This window comes from Triticum aestivum, chromosome 4D (assembly GCF_018294505.1).
Source record: "Triticum aestivum cultivar Chinese Spring chromosome 4D, IWGSC CS RefSeq v2.1, whole genome shotgun sequence".
In the NCBI taxonomy this organism is placed as follows: Eukaryota; Viridiplantae; Streptophyta; class Magnoliopsida; order Poales; family Poaceae; genus Triticum; species Triticum aestivum.
In genome coordinates this window covers 93,008,055-93,020,722 of record NC_057805.1, presented here as the reverse complement: position 1 = coordinate 93,020,722, position 12,668 = coordinate 93,008,055, and the positions used below count along the sequence as shown (strand labels likewise).

The window sequence follows — 12,668 nt, the reverse complement described above, 5'->3', positions numbered from 1 at the left end:
TTCCCACATATTCTACGAAGATATTTATCGGTCGAACCTCGATGTCAAGGATTCAGCTAATCCCATATGCAGTTCCCTTTCTCCATCAGTATGTTATTTGCCCGAGATTTGATCGTCGGTATCTCCATACCTAGTTCAATCTCGTTATCGGCAAGTCTCTTTACTCATTCCGTAATACAAGATCCCGTGGCTAACTCATTAGTCACATTGCTTGCAAGCTCATTATGATGTTGTATTACCAAGTGGGCCCTGAGATACCTCTCCGACATACGGAGTGACAAATCCCAGTCTTAATCCGTGTCAACTCAACAGACACCCTTAGAGATATCTGTAGAGCACCTTTATAGTCACCCAGTTACATTGTGATGTTTGATACACACAAGGTACTCCTCTGGTGTCAGTGAGTTGCATGATCTCATGGTCATAGGAACATATACTTGACATGCAGGAAACGATAGCAATAAACTTGATACGATCATATGCTACCTTTATAGTTTGGGTCTTGTCCATCACATCATTCTCCTAATGATGTGATCCCGTTATCAAATGACAACTCATGTCCATGGCTAGGAAACCACATCCATCTTTGATCACGAGCTAGTCTGGTGGAGGCTCACTAGGGACATGTTGTTATCTATGTATCCACACACGTATCTGAGTTTCCAGTCAATACAATTATAGCATGGATAATAAACGATTATCATGAACAAGGAAATATAATAATAACCACTTTATTATAGCCTCTAGGGCATATTTCCAACACTAAATACATGAGAAACATATACTCTCCCCTCTTGTAGCTATGCATCTACATGGATAGATCTTGTGTGTGCATAATTTTTTTTTTCAATGCAATGTTCCCCAACGGTTACTACCTCCGTCCTGGTTTATTGGTCCTCTTTGTATTTTCTTCCAAACTTTGACCTCAGATTTAACTAATAAAATTTTAATGTATATTATAAAAAATAATATCATTGAAAACTATGTTCAAAAGTGAATCCAACGATATAATTTTTTGTGACATGCACTAACATTTTGTTAGTTAAATCTATGGTCAAAATTTGGCACAAAATACGAAGGGGAGAAATAAACCAGGACAGAGGTAGTAGTACCAATGGCGGGTGGAATTTTTGGCTCGCCACTCGTATCTGTCTAAATTACCAATGGCAGTATCCACAACATGCCCGCCACTAGTATTACTGTTGGGGAACGTAGTAATTTCAAAAAAAAATCCTACGCACACACAGGATCATGGTGATGCATAGCAACGAGAGGGGAGAGTGTTGTCCACATACCCTCGTAGACCGAAAGCGGAAGCGTTAGCACAACGCGGTTGATGTAGTCGTACGTCTTCACGATCCGACCGATCAAGTACCGAACGCACGGCACCTCCGAGTTCAGCACACGTTCAGCTCGATGACGTCCCTCGAACTCCGATCAAGCCGAGCTTTGAGGGAGAGTTCCGTCAGCACGACGGCGTGGTGACGATGATGATGTTCTACCAACGCAGGGCTTCGCCTAAGCACCGCTACGATATTATCGAGGTGTATTATGGTGGAGGGGGGCACCGCACACGGCTAAGAGATCAAGAGATCAATTTTTGTGTCTATGGGGTGCCCCCCTTCTCCGTATATAAAGGGGGGAGGAGGAGAGGGCCGGCCAAGGGCAGGAGGCGCGCCCAAGGGGGGCAATCCTACTCCAAGTAGGATTCCCCCCTCTTTCCTAGTCCAAGTAGGAGAGGGGAAGGAAGGGAAGGAGAAAGAGAAGGAAGGAGAGGGAGGAAAAGGAGGAAAGGGGGCCGGCCCCCTAGTCCAATTCGGTTTGGGCTAGGGGGGGGCGCGCGCCCTGCCTCCTCTCTTCCACCACTTGGCCCATGAGGCCCATTGCTTCTTCCTCGTATTCCCGTAACTCCCCGGTACCCCCGAAAATACCCGAATCACTCGGAACCTTTCCGATGTCCGAATATAGTCGTCCAATATATCGATCTTTACATCTCGACCATTTCGAGACTCCTCGTCATGTCCCATATCTCTTCCGGGACTCCGAATTACCTTCGGTACATCAAATCACATAAACTCATAATATAATCGTCATCGAACTTTAAGCGTGCGGACCCTACGGGTTCGAGAACTATGTAGACATGACCGAGACACGTCTCCGGTTAATAACCAATAGCGGAACCTGGATGCTCATATTGGCTCCCACATATTCTACGAAGATCTTTATCGGTCAGACCGCATAACAACATACGTTGTCCCCTTTGTCATCGGTATGTTACTTGCCCGAGATTCGATCGTCGGTATCTCAATAGCTAGTTCAATCTCGTTACCGGCAAGTCTCTTTACTCGTTCTGTAATACATCATCCCACAACTAACTCATTAGTTGCAATGCTTGCAAGGCTTATAGTGATGTGCATTACCGAGTGGGCCCAGAGATACCTCTCCGACAATCGGAGTGACAAATCCTAATCTCGAATACGCCAACCCAACAAGTACCTTCGGAGACACCTGTAGGGCACCTTTATAATCACCGAGTTACGTTGTGACGTTTGGTAGCACACAAAGTGTTCCTCCGGTAAACGGGAGTTGCATAATCTCATAGTCATAGGAACATGTATAAGTCATGAAGAAAGCAATAGCAGAATACTAAACGATCGTGTGCTAAGCTAACGGAATGGGTCAAGTCAATCACATCATTCTCCTAATGATGTGATCCCGTTAATCAAATGACAACTCATGTCAATGGCTAGGAAACATAACCATCTTTGATCAACGAGCCAGTCAAGTAGAGGCATACTAGTGACACTCTGTTTGTCTATGTATTCACACAAGTATTATGTTTCCGGTTAATACAATTCTAGCATGAATAATAAACATTTATCATGATATAAGGAAATAAATAATAACTTTATTATTGCCTCTAGGGCATATTTCCTTCAATTACTCCACCTATAATCACTTTCCCGGTAGTGTTTTTGTACAGGGTCTGCCTTTGCCATAGTATGCAATTGAGGTATGGAATGCATTTCAGGACTAACCGTGTGTGATGAGGGTGTTAGTAGGCATGTTCTTCAGTAGTGTGAACCATTGATATTCATGCCTTGGTCACTCTTCCTCTACAAGTGTGGATCCACTAACTTCAGGAAAGTATGGCAACTCTCCACCTCCGGGCTCAGCCAACTCCGTGAGTGGAGCTAGGCTGAATGGGGTAAGTTTGTGGAGTCAGATTGTGGAGTTGGGAAATCCTGAATCCAAGAAAGTTGGTGGGCATGAATTTTCCACAATTACCCATGTTGCCACCACCAAGTGACCAAGTGACCTCCCAAAATATCGATTTGAGCCTCTCTCTCTCTCTCTCTAATTTTCATCTGAACCCTAGTGTAGCCACGTGTCGTGCCCCGACTTCACAGTCACCACGCTGCCCCTAGGCATGTCCCTCTCAACTAGCAATTTCTTCCTCCCTCTTAGTTGTAACCCTTGTGCAACTCGTCAATCCCTCCAACCCTAGCACCGTTATGGGACGCGCACGGCCCCCCTTTTCCAAACTACCATTACATCCTCCGGCCACCCATCATCTCTGAATTGGGCCTCTTCCTAGCCTTCCTTCCCTTTGAGTTGGGCCAAATCCTGTGTCATATGGGATGTAAGTGAAGGAAATATGCCCTAGAGGCAATGATAAAGTTGTTATTTTATATTTCCTTATTCATGATAAGGGTTTATTATTCATGCTAGAATTGTATTGACTGGAAACTGAAATACATGTGTGGATACATAAAGAAATATCGTGTCCCTAGTGAGCCTCTACTTGACTAGTTCATTGATCAATGATGGTTAAGGTTTCCTAGCCATATACATGTGTTATCACTTTTGATAACGGGATCACATCATTAGGAGAATGATGTGATGGACAAGACCCATCAGTTAGCATAGCATTTGATCGTTCAAGTTTATTGCTATTGCTTTCTTAATGTCAAATACATATTCCTTTGACTATGAGATTATGCAACTCCTGGATACCGTAGGAATACCTTGTGTGCTATCAAACGTCATAGCGTAACTAGGTGATCATAAAGATGCTCTACAGGTATCTCCGAAGGTGTTTGTTGAGTTGGCATAGATCGAGATTAGGATTTCTCACTCCGTGTAATGGAGAGGTATCTCTGGGCCCACTCGGTAATACACATCATAATAAGCTTGCAAGCAAATGACTAAGGAGTTAGTCACGAGATGATGTATTACGGAATGACACTACTAGGGAAAACCTTATACACAGAACATTAGCAGTAGCACTGGATAAAATGAGGCGCTACTGCTACTTAGCAGTAGTGCGTGGCAATAGAAGGCGCTACTTCTATGTACATAGCAGTAGCGCGGCTGGGGCAAAGGGCGCTACTACTAAAATTGCCCCACCGTTGCCGCCACGCTAAGTATAGTAGTAGCGCTTTCCCTTGAAATTCTCTACTGCTAGGTAGTTTAGCAGTAGCGCTTTCCCCTAACACGCGCTACTGCAAAGTAGTTTATCTTCTCCACACTATCCGTCCCTCACTCTACCCCACTCCCACTCTCACTCTCCCACGCACCCCGTCGTCCACCGCCGCCGACGTTCGGCCCTCCTCCCACCGCCCTCCTCCCTCCTCCTCCCACCGCGCCCTCCTCCCTCCTCCTCCGGCCGCACCCCTCTCCCTCCTCCGGCCATGACCCTCCTCCCTCCTCCTCCGGCCAAGCCCTCCGCCGACAACCCTCCTCCCACCGCCCTCCTCCCCCTCCTCCTCTCTCCTCCCTCCTCCTCCTCCCTCCTCCCACCCCCTCCTGCCTCCCCCTCCTCCCTCCTGCCTCCCTCCATCTCTCCTCACTGATCTGTTCTTGTATAATGTAGTTTTTTTACTGTTTTTTAGTAAGTGTTTAATAGAAATAGTTTATTTAGTAAGTGGTTAATAGAACTAGTTTATTTATAGTAAGTGCTTAATAGAAATAGTTTATTTAGTAAGTGGTTAATAGAACTAGTTTATTTAGTAAGTACTTAATAGAACTAGTTTATTTAGTAAGTGTTTAATAGAACTAGTTTAGAGAGAGAGACCTATATTGGCAAATTTAGTTATGTTAGGATTATATATAAGATATTTTGAAATGTTTTTGTTCATATTTTCAACCATTGAAATGCAATGACCATCAAGTTTGAATGTTCATATGATGTAGATATAAACATGTATATCTAGTGTTTCTCAAATAGGGTATGTGCTTGCCCAAGTGGCCATGTTTGCAGGGAACACCTCCGAGTGGCCTATGTTTTGCCGGAGTGTTGATTAATTTCTGCTCCGGCAAATTTCAGGCGCTCGATCTATCCTTTTTTAGCAAAGGTCATGCCGGATTTTTCCGTGAATTTTGGCATGACTTGTGCTAGAATATGTAGGAAATATCGAGTGGCCCGGATTTTCTGGAAAGATAATTAAACGACATTTCGGGTTGACTTTAAGTCTGTCGAGACTCCACCATATATGAGAGAAGAAGAATCCCGACTGTTGTCGTGGGGGTAGCTTCTCCTTCGTTCCCATGTGCTAGACAATTTGCTGTAATGCACTCGGGAACGAAGGGAGGAGCTACCATCACCGACGGTCGAATATATACACCACGTGAGCTTAGAGTTTTCAAGAAAATACAGACAGACCGATAGTCAACCAGTGATGAATAATAATGATCTAATTTAGTTTTTGTAGTACATATATTTAATTTTAGAAGTTTAATCTTTGAATTATGAACATAGGAAATGTCGTCCGATGACGATAGGCTCCCGGAGTGCGACTGGTGCGGCGACGACCGGGGTCTGTGCGACAGGCCTCACCTGGTAGAAGGTCGGCGCTTCGGTATTAAGCTCCAGGAGACCTTCGATGTTGAAACGGTATGCAACGACGACAAGTGTTTTTTCGTAATTAAGCACGACTTCTGCTTCTTCAACGTGTAATTTCCGTCTTTTACAATTCGACTAGCTTATCCCATGCCATGCAAGACACTATGTCTTGGAGAAGCTGGATTTTGAAGATCATGAGAATATGGAGACCAAGATAGTTCACCTAAGGACCCATCATGGTTATGATTTTGCTGTAAATCTATACAATTCTGAGAGCGTATCCCATTTTGGTTGCCTGAATTGGGAAGCACTTTGCAAGACGTATGATTTTCATGAGGGTATGCTTGTCACATTGGATCTTGGTGATCCTGACATCGACGAAGAGAATATGGACATTTGGGTCCTTGTTGATACGCTTCCAATTCTACCGCTATGTGAGTTTCTCAAACATATTTATTAAGTAATTTATATTGTTTATTTCAAAATAGTTGACAGCTTATTTCCATTGATAGCTTATTTTCATTCTTCAAAAAATGTACGGAAGATGGTAGACAGAACCTACTACACCAATGGCGCAGAATTAACTTATCAGGAGAAAGATCATCTTATCTCATTTATTATTGATGTTGAGAATTACAATATCAATTATCAAACTCCTGCACATTATGGTCAATACGTGCCACTAGTGCACGTGTTGAACTACGGTAACATCTATGGAGATGGCATGGTAAGATTTTTTACTATTACGACATCCGTGCATCTTTTGCATAAATTCTTGTAAAGCTAAACTACATTGCTAACTACGACGTTATTACTATGTTTTTCAACAGAAAATCCCGAAGGATTGTGTGCCTCATCTGATGTTTCTGAAAGGTCGCCTTGATGTTATTAGCTTACGGCCAGGTCATCCTAGGCTTCACTGCTGTTCATACCGGATTTCTAAAACCGATGAAGACATGACAATCAAAGCATGGAAAAAATGTATGGACAATCGTAGGGAGCTACTTGGAACCAACATTGTGCGAAGCGCGAGAATTGGAGACTTACCTTAGAGAGGGTAGTAGGTCCTATGAGAGAGGAGTAGGTCCTAGGTACAATGTGTTAGAGTTGATGATGAGGAGGAGGAGGAGGACGAGTTGTGATTATGACTAGTGACCAAGTTGTTATATGATGTCTCATGGACGAAAATGATGATCATGAGGAGTTGTTATATGACAATGATGTATTATGATGATAAGTTGTTAATGATATGATGATGATGATGATGACGACGACGATGACGATGATGATGATGAGTTATTGTATCATTGGGTGAAAGAACCGCGGACTAGTTTCAAGTGGATGGATCCTAAGTGATCAAGTCATGGATTATCATGATAATCCATGACTTGGTCACTTAGGATCCATCCACTTGAAACTAATCCACAGTTCTTTCACCCAGTGATTTAATAACTCATTATGATGTAAAAACAATCTCTAAATTGCTACTGTATGAAAACTTGTATAATGGTGAATACGACATAAAATAAAATAAAGAAATAGAATACGGAATAATAGTAGTAGCACGGGCAGAGAGGCGCGCTACTAGTAATTACCACTAGCGCTTTCTACAAGAAGTGCTACTACTAAGTAGCTACTGCTAACCTTTAGCTGTAGCGCTGTAGCAGTAGCGTGATCCCCCGCGCTACTGCTAGGCCAAAAACCAGCGCTACTGCTAGGCTTTTCCCTAGTAGTGTGAGTAAAGAGACTTGCCGGTAACGAGATTGAACTAGGTATGAAGATACCGATGATCGAATCTCGGGCAAGTAACATACCGATGGACAAAGGGAATTACGTATGTTGTCATAAGGTTCGACCGATAAAGATCTTTGTAGAATATGTAGGAGGCAATATGGGCATCCAGGTTCCGCTATTGGTTATTGACCAGAGAGGTGTCTCGGTCATGTCTACATAGTTCTTGAACCCGTAGGGTCCGCACACTTAACGTTCGTTGATGATATAGTGTTATATGAGTTATATGATTTGGTGACCGAATGTTGTTCGGAGTCCCGGATGAGATCACGGACATGACGAGGAGCTCCAGAATGGTCCGGAGGTAAAGATTGATATATAGGACGATACTATTCGGACACCGGAAGAGTTTCGGGGGGTACCGGGTGGTCATTGGATCGCCGGAAGGGGTTCCGGACACCCCGGGAGGTATATGGGCCTAATGGGCCAAGGGGAGAGATACACCAGCCCACAAGAGGGCTGGCGCGCCTCTTTCCGTGGCCGCCAGCCCTAGGGAAGGAAAGGGTAGGGCTAGCCCCTCCTGCCTTCCCCTTCTCATGGGAGAAAGGAAAGGGGGGCGCCACCCTCCCCTCCCTTTCCCCGCTCACCTAAAAAGGCAAGGGTGGGCGCGGATAGGGGCAGGACCCCAAGTGGGATTCGGCCCCACTTCGGGCGCCTCTTGGCTGCCTCCCCCCTCATGTGAGAGGGGGCGCCACACAAAGACACGACAATCTCTTAGCCGTGTGCAGCGCCCTCCTCCACAGTTTCGTCCCTCGGTCATATTTTCATAGTGCCTAGGAGAAGCCCTGCGGATATATCTTCACCATCACCGTCACCACGCCGTCGTGCTTCTGGAACTCATCCACTACCTTGCCGTCTTGCTGGTTCAAGAAGGCGAGGACATCACCGAGTTGAACGTGTGCTGAACGCGGAGGTGTTGTACGTTCGGTACTCGATCGGTTGGATCGCGAAGAAGTTCGACTACATCAACCACGTTACTAAACGCTTCCGCTTATGGTCTACGAGGGTACGTAGACATACTCTCCCCTCTCGTTGCTATGCATCTTCATGGATAGATCTTGCGTGTGCGTAGAATTTATTTTTTCCATGCAACGTTTCCCAACAGTAAGTTGGTTGGCCAGTGACTGGATTTCTGGAGCGGTTGCGCCTAACGGATTTCAGATGTGCACGTCTATTTCTTACATATTAGAGCATCTCCAATAGATGGTCCAAATGTAAAAATAACTAACTTTTGGACCGTCTGAGGCTAAAAACGCAGCTCCAACACACGGTCCATATGTAAAAAAAATTGGACCGCGGCCTCCTCGTGGTGTAAAATACAACACCTCGCGATGTAAATATACATCACGAGATGCATCTGGTCCAAAACTAGCCGCCGCCCGCGAACGCCCAACCGCCACTTCATTTCCTTTCCCGCCCGCCCGCCCGCGACCTCCCGCCCGTCCGCCGCTGCCACACCCCGCCGCCGCCCCGCCACACGCCGCCCGCATCAGATCCGTCGCCGCCCCGCCCCCCGCCGCTGTTTCCATGCCGCCCCGCCGCCCGCCCGCCCGCCGTAGCTCCGTCCGCCACCACCCCGCACGCCGCCGCCCCGTAGATCCGTCGGGCACCGCCCCGCCCGGCTCCGACCGCCACCGCCCCGCACGCCGCCGCCGCCCCGCAGCTCCGCCCCGCCCGGCTCCATCCGCCACCGCCCCGCCCGGCCGCCGCCGCCGCTCCACCGCTCTCCGATGGCGCCGAAGAAGACGCCGAAGGGCAAGTCGGGCTTCTTCGGCGTGAGGCAGAAGCCCTCCGGTAACTGGGGTGTGGAGTTCTCCGACGCCGGAAGGTGTTGGTGGATCGGCACGTACCCCTCCGCCCACGAGGCCGCGCGTGCCTACGACGTGGCGGTGTGACGTGCCGAGAGGCCTCAGTCGCACCTCAACTTCCCAGAGATTGAGACTCGGGCGGAAGCGGAGATGCTTGTGCCGCAGGGCATCAACATGAAGGAGATCACGACGAAGAAGAAGAAGACGAAGAAGCCGTCGGTTGTCGTCAGTGCTGGCGAGACCGACGAGGAGGCGATGGCGAGGTTTGCTCGGGAGCATCCGGAGTACGTCCAGGCCGAGCTGGAGTACTACTGGAAGCGTGAGGCAGAGCAGAAGAAGAAGGGGCCGAAGAAGGAGGACGAGGCCGGTCCCTCGACGGTGATCCCCATCGAGTCCTCTTCCTAGGAGGACTGGGCAAACTTCTCGGATGAGGAGGAGAAGGAGGAGGGGTGCGACGACCCGACGAAGGAGGAGTTCTGGGCGCAGTTCCGCAGCTCTGACGATGAGGAGTAGTTTATCTAGTACTTTGAATAAGTAGTAGTTGAAGTTCATGTATGAAACTATGTTGAATTTGATGTTTGAACTATGTTGAATGAACTAGTAGTATGTCGTTTTAAAAAATTTACATCTTCATTTTGGACCATCTATTGGAGTTGCTCTTTTGGACCATCTGTTGGAGTTGAGCTTTTTTCGGAGCTCCAAAATGTACTTTTTGGCGGTCCAAATTTTACATCTCCGGTTTTGGACCGCCAAATTTTGGACCATCTATTGGAGATGCTCTTAGGAGGGCTATGCCAGCTTCGCCTGCTGCATCCTCGTAAATGTGTGAGGCCCCTCGCGGGACAGGAACGTCAGCAGCGCCGTATATGCACATACGTTTTCCTTTTATTTTTTCCACCTTCTGTTTTTATTGTTTATTTTTGTCAATGTTTTAAAAAAAATTAGTGTATTAAGGTTAAAATATGAGGATAAGTTTATAAAAAAATCACATGTTTAAATGTTCATAAACTGTAAAACATTGTCCTTGCAACTTTTTTTAAAAGTCCACGCCGGTGAAAAAAAATGCTTGTGACACTTTAAAAAATTACTTGCTTAAAATTATGGTCATAACATTAAAAAAATGGTCCTGAACGTATAAATTTGATCATCTAATTCTTAGAAAATATTTATTCTAGTCGATATAATGTTCCTGGTATTTTTATAATGTTACATGTTTTAGTAAATATTGATAAAAATGTAAAATAATGTTCACATAATCTTGAACAACAAATATTCATGTTGTTGTAAAAAATGTTCACTCATTTTTTACAATAAAAACATGATTTTTTTCTAAAGGGAAAAAGAAATGGGAATATAAAAAGTAAAAGGAAACCAGGGGAAAATAAATAAATGAAAAGTAAAAATGGGACAAATACACTAAAACCAGGTAGAATGAAAAAAAACAGAAAAGGAAGAAAGAAAAACCGGAAAGAAAACCCACGCATACAGAAAAACCTAGGCGGAAAAAACATTTTTCACGTTAAAAGCACGGAGTTATTCTTTGGGGCGGGCAAGAGATCTCCTCGGGCGGAAAGTGTCTCGCCAATTGGAAGCTGGTATGACGGCCAACTGATTTCGGCGGCCTCGGTGTCCTTGACCTAACTAAGCAGAGTGTGGCCCTACGTGTGCGATGGTTGTGGCAATTATGATCTAATTCAAACAAGTTGTGGCTTGGAATTGAACTCGCGGTTGATCCTAGGGTAAGGACCATGTTCAATGTGGGAGTCATCTTCCACCTTGGGGATGGGGCATGCTTATCCTTTTGAAGGGAGCCATGGCATGATGGGGTGAGCTTCCAAGTGCGTTTCCCCTCCCTTTTCGGTGAATGCACCAGGAAGAACCTCACTGCCGTGCAAGCTTTGAATGGTGGTAGATGGATCACGTATCTCAAGCGAAATCTCTCTCCCGAGGCCACAAGGGAGTTCGCAAGGCTTTGGACAGAAACAAATCTGACTGTGCTTGGGACGGAACCGGATTCTGTTTCGTGGAGGTGGAAGGCTGGCGGTGTCTACAACTCAAAATCGGCGTACCACATCCAATTCGAGGGGAGTTGCCACACCAGTTTCGACAAGTTCATTTGGAAATCTGATGCCCCTGGGAAGTGCGAGGTTTTGAGATGGTTGGCGATCCTTGGGTGTTGCAACACAGCCGACATGCTCGCCAAAAGGGGTGGCCGCACGACCCACCTATGCTCTTTGTGCTAGCCCGATGGAGGACGCCCCGTACCTGCTTGCTTCGTGCCCGTTCTCTATCGCCATCGGGCAGGGCGTTATTCCACGGTGCAATCTTCCGGTCAGTCTTGTGCCCTCGGCTACCACCACCTCCCTGCTGGAATGGTCCAATCACACCACTGGCACGTTCCCGACGAAGGGTAGGAAAGCATGGAGCTCCCTGGTGCAGCTCGTATGGTGGATCACTTGGAACGAACGGAATGCGAGAATATTCAAAAATCTTCGCACTCCAGCCACGATATTGATTTGCAGGATCGTCGAGGAAGCTAGAGTATGGAATAGTGCGGGGCAGGCGGAGGGCCATCTCGCTGATGAGTAGACCTAGAGAACCGGAATAAGCTAATGTTGTTGAGACAGTGGCAAACCCTAATAGTAGCGCGGGTTTTGAGGCTATCAGCAGCGCGGGTAGCTGCGCTACTACTACGGCGCTACACCTAATTGTTAGTAGTAGCGCGGCGCGCTACTACTATTGACTATATCAGCAGCGCTTTTCTGGAACGCGCTATTATTACTTAGCTGTAGCGCATTCCTAACCCCACGCTACTGCTGTATCTTTCATCATTTTCCCCCCGCTTCCTACCCCGTTCAGTTTCACTAAACTGCAATTTCCAGATACTAAGTACTACTAGATACAATTTCATAAAGCATTATAGGTACTAGGTAGTACTAGATAACAATTTCATATATAGTCAACATGCATCCTCAAGCAGTACTAGGTAGTCTTACAGCCACACATATATAGCAGTTCTACTAGGTATATATAGTCATACAGCCACACACATATGTAGTTCTAGATGATATCGACGACGATCATCATCCTCAAGCCTGGGCGGTGGGTGTTCCTGATAGTAATTAGGATGGCATGTCCAACACGAAGATTCTTGCCAACGAGGAATCTCTTCCACCCAACCGAGTTTAAGTGTGTGCGACCGTCCGTGTCCATGCGGTAAGTAC

General features: G+C 46.2%; 1 pseudogene; it reads left to right on the top strand.

Annotated features, from left to right (window-relative positions):
• The first annotated feature begins 9,366 nt into the window (after nt 1-9,366).
• Nucleotides 9,367-9,957, top strand: LOC123100042 (ethylene-responsive transcription factor ERF113-like; annotated as a pseudogene).
• Nucleotides 9,958-12,668: the final 2,711 nt, after the last annotated feature.